The sequence below is a fragment of the Psittacula echo genome (assembly GCF_963264785.1).
Source record: "Psittacula echo genome assembly, chromosome: 3".
In the NCBI taxonomy this organism is placed as follows: domain Eukaryota; kingdom Metazoa; phylum Chordata; class Aves; order Psittaciformes; family Psittacidae; genus Psittacula; species Psittacula echo.
In genome coordinates, this window is record NC_137736.1 from 92,971,144 (window position 1) to 92,983,390 (window position 12,247).

Below are 12,247 nucleotides of genomic sequence, written 5' to 3' on the forward strand. Positions count from 1 at the left end.
ATTCAGTTCAGTGGTAAACGAATGGAGTTTATATTCAGCATTTGGATAAATGGCTTCAAATTTCTCCTGTAAATACCGTTGCTGCTTCACAATTTTCAATTTGCCAATACCGTTTAATTTTTATTCTTCAGTAACACCATGTCTTCTTTATCCTTTACACTTCCTGTATTGTTTATAAGGTAGAGATGCTCCCTAAGAGAATAATGTGCAGATTAAAATCTGAAGTGCTTGGGGAAAACGTATCTAATGATCAGTACAGGATTTAATCATTCTTCTGAAGAACAGGTGATTCTCGTCTGTCACCGCTTTTAGGGACTGGAGATTTTAAGAAGGTGGCAACTGAAAAGTAGACATGGGTTAAAAGTTCACTTTTCAGTAACTTTGGTGTCCTTGCCAAGTTTGGTATGCTACCTGAGTCAGAAATTCCAAGCTATATCTACATTAATAACAGCAGCAAACGCTTAGGAGAGCTTGATGTCATTCTGCTTGAGGATTTCCAGTCTGAAGTGGGCAACCACATGAATTTTACCTGGTTACAACCAGGAATTTCTTAATTTGTCTTTTAAGAATATTGTATCACTTATTAAACACATAGTGACCAAAAAAAAAAACAAACCAAAAGCCACAAACAAAAAACACCTAGATACCATTTCTTCAGCATATAGTATAACTGCGCATTGAGTAATATTTACAGAGATAGTTCATATGTCCTTTTACAAACTAGGCTAAAGGACTGTTCAGTTGTGTCCAGGAAAGCTAACATCAGCTCTGGTTATTAGTCCCAAGTCTAATCAAGTGCATCAGTCTGCTCCTTCTGAGGAAAGATTTCCTGGAAATATTAATCTCAGGGTCTTACCACAGTCTGACCATGAACAGTTGTAGCAATATTTTCTTTGAGATCTTATCCTAGTCTCAGGAGTAAGCAAGGTGAGAGTTAGATCTTTAGATGACAGTAGATAAGGATGATTGTCAAGGAAAAAAAAAGGGTGCATGATTATAAAGTCCTCTTGAGCAGCTCTATACACATGAGCTATTCTAAGGAAGCAAACAGGCTTGTATATATGTTAAAATTTCTAGAGGGTTAGAAACACTAACCATCTGAGAACCATATACCAGCAGATTTCATAAGCTAAAATGACCAACCACCACTCACCCCTTATATCTGCAGTACACACACTCCAAACTGCATTACTGCAGTATATAACCTACTGAGGTAGGTTAACCTTGGGTGGCTGCCAGTTACCCACCAGCCACTCAATCACTCCCCCAGGACAGAAACAGGATGAAAAAACTCCTGCGTAGAGATAAATAGAGGGAGATCCCTTACAAGTTACTGTCATGGCTTCACTTGGGAAAACTTAATTCCAGTTTAAATAGACAAAAGGCAAAAACTAAAGCCACCCCTTCACCACCTTTTCCGGACTTAACATCCCTCATGCACTTTGCTTCCTCCCAGCCATAGAGCTGCCGTGTCTGATGCAGGATCTGTGTATGAGAGGTCCCTGAAGTGGCCTCTTATGATTAGGCCAGATATCTCAGGATATCTGAGGTGCACTGGAGACCAAACTTGGAGCACATTAATTAATCTGTAGTGTTCCTAACAAACAGACAAATCCTCACTGTCACTAGGAGGTCTCAACTTTGCCTGAGACTCCAAGCGGAGCAGACTGGTGCAGAGCCCTATTCCCACCAGCCCTGACCTGTCCTGGTGTAGTGGCTACAGCCCATGTGAGTCTCCTCGCAGCACCTGAAGTGACAAAATCCAGACCCCAGGACCATGCTCTGTGCAGCCAGGTGTGAGCAAACAGTTCATGCATGGAGACAGTAGAATTCTACGTGTTACAACTGGAATTAAAATAAGCATTTAGTGTATTTTTCCAGGTCCTTCATCCTCTCTGCAACTATCATGCATATCCAAAGGATATTGGGCTGTAAGACAGCCCAAGTGGCACTAGGTCAGTATGGCAAACACTTGAATTGCTTCCTGGTGTTTACACATCACATGAATTTGTCTGCACCCTCATGCTGAGCTCCATTTTGCTCTGCCCCAGCCCTGACAGCAGGGGGGAGACACAGGAGAACTGAAGGGGAACAGGACAGTGAGAGCCCATATCAGTGGGCTGTGTTCCAGCACAGAGAGGAGTGACAGTCGGCTCTCTGTTGGCTGTTTTCCTTATGGGCCTGAGTTGTGGGGTTTGTCCATCCCACTGAGCATAACAAGGCCAAAGAGTGACAGCCTTTTCCCCCTGGCAGCAGAGGGCCCCAGTGATGGGGTGGCCATGGTAGCTGATAGAATGTTGGTGGTGACTGTGTCACAGTGGATGGAATGTTGGTGTGGCCGTTCCAGTCCACAGGGGTTAGTAGGCCAGGCTCCAGGACGGGTATGTAAAGGGCTGTGCGGTGACAAGGGCCAGACCAGCCTGAAGGCGAGCAGTCACATGAGCCAGGGCTGAGGTGAGAGGGCAGGAGGAAGTCAGGGAGGAGAGGGACGGGCTGCTGGGCCTAGGCAGGGAGGCAACGGCTGCCCCATACACGGCAGATGGTGGCTGCTCCTCCTTTCATTTCCAGAGCCAGAGCTCACGCAAGGACAGGACCGGAACACGGCGCACTCCTGACCCCGGCCACACAGCCAGACACTTGCCTCCTGCTGCAAGGACACAAAGTTAAGTCTTCGAGTCTGGCAGGGCCCTGCGCAGGGGCTGCGCATGGTGAGCAGTGGTGGCTGCTCTGCAGTTATCTTGACTTTTGCAGTCACAGGCATGCAACGGGACAGGATCAGACCTTGATGTGCTCCAGTCCTCTCTCGTGCAAGATTTGCTACCTTCCATAAGGACACTAAGTTAAGTGATGGAGTCTGGGAGAGCCCTGGACGGGGGTTCCCTATGTGAGCAAGGGTGGCTGAGGGCGTGGTTTGCCCATCTGGATTTCAGCTGCAAGGCCTGACGTGGAATAGACCAAACATGGAGCAATCATTTAAGCACATAAACAGACCTCGGCAGGGCATCTTCATGGGAAACTCTGATGGGTAAAGCATAATTTCTTCCTCTGACTTTTGCAGACGCAGGCCAAGACAATCACAATGAAACACCATGGGGCACTCCGGTAAGCAGTCACACAGGCAGAGATTTGATTCCTTCTACAGAGGAAGCTAACACAAAGTTAAGTCATCGAGAATGGCAGAACCCTGAGCAGGGGTGCCCATTTGAACAAGGACAGCTGATGCCATTTCTTATCCTGCAATTTCAGGTGAAAGCCCCGACATAGAACGGACCAACCACAGTGCACTCCCATCCTCAGCCACACACCACATATAAAATCTCTTCTACAAACACACTGATAACAAAGTTAAGTCAACGAGGCTGGCAGAGCCCTGGTCATTGCTGCCCATGGTGAGTCAGGGTGTCTGTTGTGTACATTCTTATCCTGTCTTTAACAGCTGCAACGCTGACAGGGAATGGACCAGACCATGGTGCACTGCTGATCTCATCCACACAGCCAGAGAGTCACTTCCTTGGATGGAGGACACTGAAACAAAGTTAAGTCACCGAAACCTGCAGAGCCCTGAGCAGCGGTTACCCATGTGAGCGACTCTTGCTGCTGCTTAGTTTGTTGTCCTGCCTTTTCCAATTGCAGGAGCAGACCAGGAAAGCTCCAGACAACAGTGCACTCTTCTACTGCACCACATTGCCAGAGATTAAATGCCTCCCACAAGGACAAAGACCAAAGATAAGTCATTCAGTCTGGCAGAGCCCTGGGCCAGGCTTCTCCTTGGGGAACTCTGATGGGTAACGCATGGTTTCTTCTTCTGCCTTTTGCAGATGCAGGCCCGGACAAGGACAGGACACGACAATGACACACTCCTCTCCTCCACCACACTGCCAGAGATTAAAAGCCTTCCAGAAGGACAAAGACCAAAGATAAGTTATTCACTCCAGTAGAGCCCTTGGCAGGGCTGGACATGGTGAGTCAGGGTGTCTGGTGCCTACACTCTTATCCTGTCTTTAACAGCTGCAAACCCGACAGGGAATGGACCAGACCATGGTGCAATCCTGTCCCCATCCACACAGCCAGACCGTCACTTCCTTCTACGGAGGACACAGACACAAAGTTAAGGCATTGAGCCTGGCAGAGCCTTGGGCAGATGTTCCACATGAGAACAAGGGTGGCTGATGCCATTTCTTGTCCTTCCTTCTGCCATTTCAGCTGCAAGTCCAGACAGGAAATGGAATGGAACAACCATCGTGCACCCCTCTACGCAACTACACTGTCAGAGTTTAAATGTCTTCTACATGGGGCACTGTCACAAGTTTAAGTAATCCAGCATGCACAGCCCTGCAGAGCCATGTGAACGATTTGCTGTTACTTATTTTGTTGTCCTCCCTTTTACAATTGCAAGCGCAGAACTGGACAGGACCAGACAATGGTGCACTCTTCTTCCCCGCCCCACTGCCAGCCATTAAATGACTTCCACAAGGACAAAGACCAAAGACGAGTCACTGTGGTAGAGCGCAGGGTAGGGATTCTGCTTGGGGAACTCTGATGGGTAACGCATAGTTTCTTCTTCTGCCTTTTTGCAGATGCAGGGTGTCACTTCTATGGAGGACACTTACAGAAATTTAAGGCATTGACCCTGACAGAGACTTGGGCAGATGTTCCCCATGAGGACAAGGGTGGCTGATGCCATTTCTTGTCCTTCCTTCTGCCATTTCAGCTGCAAGTCCAGACAGGGAATGGAACAAACATTGTGCATCCCTCTACGCAATTACACTGATAGAATTTAAATGCCGTCTACAAATAACACGAACACAACATTAAGTTATCCAGCCTGCAGAGCCCTGGGCAGGGGTTGCACATGTGAATAAGGGTGTCTGATGCCATTTCTTGTCCTGCCATTTCAGATTATAGCTGTGACATATAACGGACCAACCATGGTGCAATCCACTCCTCAGCAGCACACCACATGTTAAATCTCTTCTTCAAACACACTGACACAAAGTTAAGTCATTAAGGCTGGCAGAGCCTTGGGCAGTGCTTCCCATGGTGAGTCAAGGTGTCTGCTCTCTACATTCTTATCCTGCCTTTAACCGCTGCAAACCCAACAGGGAATGGACCAACCATTTTACACTCCTGTCTCCATCCACACAGCCAGACCGTCACTTCATTCTACAGAGGACACTGACACAGAGTAAAGGCATTAAGCCTGACAGATCTCTGGGCAGATGTCCCACATGAGAACAAGAGTGGCTGATGTCATTTCTTGTCCTTCCTTCTGCCTTTTCAGCTGCAAGTCCAGACAGGAAATGGACCAAACATTGTGAACCCCTCTGTGCTGCTACACAGACAGAGTTTAAATGCCTTCTAGAAAGGACACTGACACAAAGTTAAGTCATCGAGCCTGGAGAGCCCTGGGCAGGGGTTGCCCATGTGAACGATGGTGGCTGATGCCATTTCTGGTCCTTCTGCCGTTTCAGGTGAAAACTCTGACTTAGAACTGACCAACCACGGTGCACTCCTGACCTCATCCACACAAAAAGAGAGTCACTTCCTTCTACGAAGGACACTGACATAAAGTTAAGACATTGAGCCTGGCAGAGCTCTGGGCAGACACTCCACATGAGAATAAGGGGGGCTGATGCCATTTCTTGTCCTTCCTTCTGCCATTTCAGCTGCAAGTCCTGACTGGAAATGTACCCACCATTGTGAACCCCTCTGTGCAGCTACACAGGCGTAATTTAAATGCCTTCTACAAATGCACTCACACAAAGTTAAGTCACTGAGGCTGGCAGAGCCCTGAGCAGTTATGCCCATGGTGAGTCAGGGTTTCTGCTGTCTACATTCTCAAACTGTCTTTAACAGCTGACACCCCAACGGGGAATGGACTAGAAAATTGTGCACTCCTGTCCTCCTCAGCTCAGCCTTGTTTTATGGCATCAGTCACCCTTATTTTATATATATATATATAAAAACTAAGATAATATTAAATTTTGATAAATGCTTTTACAGCTACAGTGGTTTTTTTCCATGTAGACCTAGTTTCTAACAGTCTCTTAAAACTCTTTTTTTTTAATTTAGTAATTATAAGCAGCTAGACAATGGTTTTCTTAATTTTTTGTTTCAACATTTAAAGTTTGTCCTTATTTTTTTCCTTTTCTAATGCATATATTTTAATCCATTTGATAGTATATCTCTTTTCACTATAATTCGTTTAGCCTTCAAAAAAGTATATCTGTTAAGGCAGGATGCAGCTGCTCAGAACGTAATCAGTACAAAATGAATTGACCATATTACATTAAATCTTGGTTCATCAGCTTCCATCAGCCCTAAGGTTTTCTCACTGATATATGAGAAATTATGAAATCTCTTGGATTCTTTGACTTTTTGCTTCCCAGAATTTTAGCAGAAATCATCAAAGAAAGTTTTCATGACTCTTGCTTTAGGAAGCTGCTTTTCAGCATGTTGTAGTCTAAATAAAATTCCTTGCTGTGGGGTTTTAGAAATGCACTTCACTTTTTACTTATCATTCATATGGCTTTCTCATGCTCGAAATTATGTATGCAATATATTGCATGGTTATGTTTTAGAATTTAATTTCCTGCTAACTAAAGAACTAAACTAATTTTCCGTCCATAATGAAATGTTAAAAGATTAAGTGTTTCAGATGGTTAAAGGTTAGGTAAGGTTAGATAAATTTAGGCTGTGTTTAGGTGGAGTGTATCTAGTTTTTAGAAACAAAGCAAATGGATGCAATCATTACATGGAAACGTAAAATATTTTCAAAACATGTGCTCATCAAACAGAAAATTTCCCTGGCAACCTAAGCAATTGGCCTGTGACATACATCAAAACTGGCTTTTTTAAAATACTATATTGTGGTTTTTGAATTAATAAAGTAGGAAATGTATGTCACAAAGTGAAATATTCACACTGAAAGAAAATGTCATGTAAGTACACACGATTATTTGCTATAGTCCAAGGTCAGCATGCATCTTGCTGAAACAGCTCCATCTGTTTTATAACCTCTGGTACCCAGCGTATTTCTATTTTACAATATATCAATGTACTGTATTCTTGAACAGCTTTTGCACTTCTAAGCAACATATACCTGTCCAGGGTTTCTGCTTACAGGGAATCTTAATTACTGCATGGAATTAACAAAGATCTAAGGTATCATATCCAGTGAAAGTTCAACAGCTCTTGCAAAGCAGATCCTGACAGCATCAAATTACAGAATTCAAGTAGCTCAAAATCAGCTTCCATCTGTTAGGACAGACAGATAAAGCAACAGTTAACACATTGAAAAGATGAGTATATTGGCCAACATTCAGTAATTACAAGTACTTGAAAAAAAAAAAAAAAAAAAACGGAAAGAAAGAAAAACCCACAAAATGAACATGGCACCCTTAGGTAACAAATATTTTTCTGAGGAAGCAGATATTGAAAGGGAATATGTAAACTAAGGACTCATCTATCTATAAGCTTGCTAGTGACTATTTTGCCAGAAGACAGTTTTAATCACATAGATATAAAAGTATTCATGTTAGTTTTAAATAAACACTAAGTAGAATATAAACTGAGTAGAACTGTTGAATGACTGCACTGATTACAAACTAGCATTCTTACTTACACCTGTGTGTACAGGGAATATCAAGGGAAAGCTTCCACATCATTTCTAATACAGAACTCTTGGAAGCTGAATTGCATCCATGTGGAAACCTTCCATCACTGTAATGAGGTAAAATAACTCAGACCTTCATGGGGCAAAACTGAGAGAAACCAATTCTGTAATAGTTTCCTTAGCTAGATTGTCTAAAGGAGCCTGTGGCACCAGAAAACTTAAATAAGATGTAATAGATATACTTAATGGGAGAGTAAAATATGGGAAGAAATCTCATAAACAAGAGTGTCTTCTGGTTTGCGCAGGCTACTATAGCTGTATGGTAACAAGGATTTTTACAACCTACTTTTACTTAACGATATTTAGCAGCCATGCATAAGTAAAGGAATTCTCTATTTGAACATCTATGTTGCTCAAGGGTATTGCCTTCCTCTGCCACTGATAGGAGCTGTAAACACCCAGCACTATTATTAGTGTTATGATGTACCACAAGTATATGTATTTATATGGAGGCATTAAAATATTTTATACCCTGTTCCTTCAAGAAGAATTTAAATAAATGTTTTTCAGAATAAGAAAGAAATGCATGAAGGAAGTTCAGAATAAGATAACTGGTTATCTTGAACCACAGCGCTAGAATGTTTGGACATGATGAAAACTTCATCCTTGCATAGAGTGGACCTTAAACAAGAATTTGTCAACACTTTAGGTTAAAGATTTTATAGAGATTGGGTTTTTTAGCCCAACACTATGTAAGTCATATGTTTTATGATACGCTAATTAAAAACCAGTATTAAAAACAGGCACGTTGGAGAATATCTTTCTTGCTTGCATGCATTCTGACTTGTAGCTGGTTTTTCACTAGCATTCATAGTCGACAAATTGGGACATATTGAGAGGAATTTTTGCTTCTAGGCAGTGTTGAATCGGAATAGATGAATTGTTTCCCTGAAAGCTTAAAACCAAAAACTCAGACACTAAGCCACAACAGGTATAAAGGAATGCAGGAAAACCCTTACAAATGTTAGTCATAAGATTCATGCACTGTTCAGAATTGTTAGACCATTGGCAAGTTTGCCAAGGGTATCAAGAAGAAGAACTAGAAGGACGAACTCCAAGAAAGAAGATTTTTAGGGATGTTAAGAGGAAAATCCAAATAGAGGAGAAAAATTCCAGGGTATCTATCTGAAGGCTAGAATGAAAATAACATGTACAAATCCTTGAAAATGAACTCTAGAATTTAAAATATTTTGTATACAATGTGACAGATAAGGGAAAGGCCATGAAAGAGATTAGTTTCATGGACAAAGGAACAGGACACAAAAATAATCTCTGAAATACCATTCTGGGTATAAGCAATAAAGACTGTGAATCTGAACAAAACACTCCACCCCAGACATACAAATAATTTTACTGCAATGGCTGACCTATGTTAATGGAGTATACTTCTTTTCTACCCCTCATCTCTTTAACTCTTTAAGTTAAAGACCCTGCTGGATCATATAACCTTCCAGCTGGAAAGGTTCTATTTTAATCAATTTCTGAGACCCTGCCATAGCACTAAAAGTACTGATGTTCACGGCACAGCACACAGACCCTTTCTGTCACCTTCAGCCTGATGGCTGAGATTTCTAAAAGTATTGAAGGACCTGTACTGGCAAGTCATGCTTTTACTAGACACAGAAAAGGAATGGCAAACAGACTGCTATGAAAGTTAATGAACCTTTTTAACTCCCTTCCTCCATCATAGGAGTGTTCAGGTGTCTGTCCTTTGTGACAAAAAAAAAAAAAAAAAAAGAGAAATAAACTTTTGTATTTAAAACACATGTATCACTTCATGCTATTTAAAAATACACTAAAAAGTCATAAATTGAGCACTATTGTTAGCTTAAAATGAAAGAATTAAAGAAAAACATCTAGAATTTTAATTTGAGTTTGTAAGTCTGAAGTGAAATCAAAGGAAATCTTTAAAGAAGAATGCTTTAAAAGATAAAAATGTTTCATCCAGATAGATCTGAAACATAACATTTATTATAGAATGATTTTTTTTTCATCATGAGAGTTCTTTAAAATATACAATAATAATTCAGTGTTACTCTAACTGCTCTTCTGAGGATGGAAATGTTACTGCAAAGAAGCAAGGAAGATGAATATGGTGAAGTGCTGTTAGGGTAAGGAGGGGTTACCACTACCACAGTGTGTTGCTGGACCCAAGGACAGCACCTAAGGAACTTCTGATGGAGAAGAAACAAGACAATTACAGAGAGAAAAGGGTGAGCCACAGGGAAGGAGGAAGTCAAGAGAGTTGCAAAAAAATGTATGCAGGGAGAAAATTAGAGCCAGGAAACAAAGATCTGAAGGAGAAGAACAGACAGCACTGCAGGCATGAGATTCAATTAAGCTCAAGAGTAAAACTGTGTCAATAGGAAAATGAGAGGACAGATTTGTATTGGAAGATGTCAGTCAGGTCACAGGATTTGCTTCACACAGAAAATGTATTCTTGCCAACATAGGTAAAGTATTTGTTGCTCTGGGTCAAAGTATTTTGCTGTTAATAGATCTTTTTTTAGGAATACACTAACATTTTGAACAACAGGTTTTGAATTGCCACTTCCTTTGGACATTTTTTGTTTGACCATGAAGCCTCCCTGTGAGCTGTACTTCAGATAGATAAGTCTATTGGACACTTGACCAATGTACCCTAATGATTATGGCAGCAAAATTTTAAATACTTAGGCTGAAAAACAACAAACAAGTGATTTAATACTGATATGCATTTCTAGTGTTCTTAGTGGATAATCTAAGCCTCCATAATTAATCAGTTCTAAATTACAATACTCAAATATTTCAAAACTTTAACAAAAATCTGCATAAAAATCGATTACACAAAATGTCAAACAAAATATTTTTAGAAATATTTCCACTAGAGCTAACAGAAATATCTTGAATAGTGAAATTCCCCCTGAAGAATGTGTTTTCCAAGAAATGTTTTCTTCAATTCAGTTTTGTTGTACATAGCACATTTCAATGGAAACATTTGAAAAAGGAAATTTGGTTTTCATGCAAATTGAAATTTTAATTTATTTTTCAAATTTAAAAAATATTTTTGCTTTACTTATCTCATAATTTCTTATTGTATATTTAAGAATAATGATAAAAAAGTATGTAATTTATTTGGGGGGCTGGGAGTTCATCTTTTCCTCTTTACCTCTAACACACAAGGCATATGAGGTCACATTGTGTGGCTATTCCAAGCGCAGTCAGCGCTGCAACCTGTTGGTGAGTTTCAAATGCATTTCACAAGCATTTTGAATGGGCCTACCATTTTACAAAAAGAAGATGCCATGAAAAAGAAAGACTGTAACTGAAGCTTTTACAAATCTGTCTCTCGGAATTTTCTTAACTTCTCATGCAGTTTCTGCAGTCTCTGCCAAAAATCTCTGTAGGATGAGGGTTACAGAGAAATGAAAGGAACAATACAAGCTATGGAAGTCCTATCCTGCCTGTTTCCATGTGTGCTAAAGCTGTTATCCATCATCTGCATTTTCCCCCACTGAAGTGGAATGCTTCTCATATATCCTCACCTACATTCCCAAACTGTTTCTTTGTTCATCTTTTAAGGAAGCAAAGCAGACCTACCTGTAGGTTCCTGATTCCCTCCATATGTTGTGGTTAGAGATTCACTATTATTCCTGTCTCCTGAAGACCCTAAAGCCTGTTTGTCTCTTGTACATTAACCTCCCTGTATTTTTTTCTTTCTCCTCATTATTTCATGTGATGAGATGCTCATCTCCTGACTGTCTGCCTCTGATCTTTGAGTTCACTAATCACAATATTTCAGGTGCAGCTATAGCACAGTGAGGTCTTCAAGCCCACTTAACATACAAAGGGCAGTTTTCCACAGAGATGCAACCCTGCTGCTCTGCTTCCAGTTCCTGATTCCTTCACTCTCCTGAAGTGATGTGTGAGTTGGTCATCTGTGATATACCCCTTATTGGAGAGGATGGGATATGTGAAGGAGGAAGGCTGCATTTTGAAGGGCTTCATATTCAGAAGGAACCCAATAAAGCAGAATATTCAACACTTTACCATGGCTTTGTTTCTTCCGTATCATGAGATCTGCCTTCCCCAACAGATATGTTGATGTTCCTACTATGTAGCAGGATGCAGATCTTACTTTTCAATATGATCGGAAACACCAAAGCAAGAAAGGATGGAGCAGCAAACTGGGTGATATGAAGCAAGAGCTGATCCTTCACTACCTATGATAGCTGGAGGAATACGGTTTCCAAAAAAAAAAAAAAAGGGCAGAATAAAGGAAAGCAAAAAGGCCCTATGAATACAGTTTACTGAGATATTTTTGAAATCACAGAAGTCTATAAAATTTTTCCTTTATTTATTAGCTTCCAGCAAGGCATCCATGTAAAAGAAAAAAAAAATCTAAATCCACATGAACTGTTTCCTTTGAATTCCAATATTTTGCGTAAGTGTTGGAAATACTGAATATACTGGAATCACTTTTAATTATATGAAAACAAGAAAATAGGAATAATGAAAAACTAAGTGACTGGCTGGTAAACATCTTTTACACTAAGAGAAATATAAAATGGTAAGGCAACATAAAACAGTATG